This window comes from Cajanus cajan, chromosome 8 (genome assembly GCF_000230855.2).
Source record: "Cajanus cajan strain Asha chromosome 8, NIPB_CcT2T_4, whole genome shotgun sequence".
Lineage (NCBI taxonomy): Eukaryota > Viridiplantae > Streptophyta > Magnoliopsida > Fabales > Fabaceae > Cajanus > Cajanus cajan.
In genome coordinates, this window is record NC_138524.1 from 46,019,465 (window position 1) to 46,021,964 (window position 2,500).

Consider the following 2,500-nt stretch of genomic DNA (forward strand, 5'->3'; position numbering starts at 1 on the left):
ATGACGGTGCCTCCAAGTCATGTTGGAGTCTTATTGTTGGTGGGTTGATGGTTCCCAAGTCATCCGTGGGTTGGTGGCGCCCGAGTGATGTGGGTTTATTCGTGGTGGGTTCATGACGGTGCCTCCAAGTCATGTTGGAGTCTTATTGTTGGTGGGTTGATGGTGCTCAAGTCATGATTGAAGTCACTCTCGGTCAGAATTTGAGCCACGCTCGGTCATGATTTTAGTCACTCTCGGTCAGAAATTGAACCAGGCTCGGTCATTTTTTGAGCCAGCCTCGGTCATGGTTTGAGTCACTCTCGGTCAGAAATTGAGCCAGCCTCGGTCATGATTTGAGTCACTCTCGGTCAGAAATTGAGTCACTCTCGGTCAGAAATTGAGCCAGCCTCGGTCATGATTTGAGTCACTCTCGGTCAGAAATTGAACCAGGCTCGGTCATTTTTTGAGCCAGCCTCGGTCAGAAATGGAGTCACTCTCGGTCAGAAATTGAGCCAGCCTCGGTCATGATTTGAGTCACTCTCGGTCAGAAATTGAGTCACTCTCGGTCAGAAATTGAGTCACTCTCGGTCAGAAATTGAGCCAGCCTCGGTCATGATTTGAGTCACTCTCGGTCAGAAATTGAGCCAGCCTCGGTCATGATTTGAGTCAATCTCGGTCAGAAATTGAGCCAGCCTCGGTCATGATTTGAGTCACTCTCGGTCAGAAATTGAGCCAGGCTCGGTCAGAAATTGAGTCACTCTCGGTCAGAAATTGAGCCAGCCTCGGTCATGACTTGAGTCACTCTCGGTCAGAAATTGAGCCAGCCTCGGTCATGATTTGAGTCACTCTCGGTCAGAAATTGAGCCAGGCTCGGTCAGAAATTGAGTCACTCTCGGTCAGAAATTGAGCCAGCCTCGGTCATGACTTGAGTCACTCTCGGTCAGAAATTGAGCCAGCCTCGGTCATGATTTGAGTCACTCTCGGTCAGAAATTGAACCAGGCTCGGTCAGAAATTGAGTCACTCTCGGTCAGAAATTGAGCCAGCCTCGGTCATGATTTGAGTCACTCTCGGTCAGAAATTGAGCCAGCCTCGGTCATGATTTGAGTCACTCTCGGTGAGAAATTGAACCAGGCTCGGTCATTTTTTGAGTCACTCTCGGTCAGAAATTGAGCCAGTCTCGGTCATTTTTTGAGTCACTCTCGGTCAGAAATTGAGCCAGCCTCGGTCATGATTTGAGTCACTCTCGGTCAGAAATTGAGCCAGCCTCGGTCATTTTTTGAGTCACTCTCGGTCAGAAATTGAGTCACCCTCGGTCAGAAAATTTGGCTGGCTCGGTCAGAAATTGAGTCACGACCCACCAGAAATTGAGCCAAGGCTGGTCAGAAATTGAGTCACGACCCACCAGATTTGCACCACGACCCACCGTGACCGACCACTATGCACCAACTATGAACCATTCAAATTTTTTTTGAGCACTTCTTGGATCAAACATCTCTTCTAACATGCCTAAGTATGCTGGGAAGGTTTGGGGGTGAAAGACCTTCATCCTCCATTTTTACCAATTTTCCGATTTTACCATGTTTTGGTAAAAAAATCATTAAAATTCAATCCCTTGGAGGATGGCTGAGATTTTTGGTGGACAGGTCAGTTATATTATTATGTGGGTGCATGCAAAAAATCAGATCAAAATTCGATGCCTAGATACGTTTTTCTATTTTTCCGGATTTACGTATTTTCGTTTCTTAAAAAAATTATTAAAAAATATTCCCTTGGCAAAAAATTCTCTAATTTGGTGAGCACAAAGATATGATTTTTCTAAACAATACTGCAAAAAATCAGATCAAAATTCGATCTGTAGCTCCCAAAAATGGACTTATGTCTGCTCAGAAAAAGGGTATCTACTTGTACAAAATTCACTTTTGCATATTAGCCTATTATAGGGGGAGGGTGTGTCTCAGCAGAAACCCAGCGCACCTTGGCTGGTCTGGGCAAGCCACGGGGCCTTTCCCTCACACTCTGTGGGCATTTCTAAGCCTGCGTTGTGTTCTCCCGTGGCAAATTTTGAATCAAAATTTTTCTTCAATCAAACCGAAAATTTGACCGACTTCGGCCGAATTTTTTGAAAATTTTCGAAAAACTCCAGATTCGTTCTATCATCATTCTAACCCATATTTTGGCCTATCCAGCCTTCGTTTAGCCACATTTTAGCCATCTTGACCCACCCGAGGGACGGTTTATGCTCTTTTGAGCTAATTTTTGTTGGGTTTTCTCTTCATTTTTCATCCATCACCGAGTTTGCACCAAATATGCCTTACCCTATAACTCGTCCAGCCCATTTTCCCTTTGATCACCATTATTTCCCAAAATTGCACCAAATCTAGCCTAGTTTCTACCTTGCCTAACCTACCCGAGGGATGGTTTATGCTCTTACGAGCTAATTTTTGGTGGGTTTTCCCTTTGTTTACCATTACTGACCGAATTTGCACCAAATATGGCCTACCCTTTCACTTGTCCAGCCCA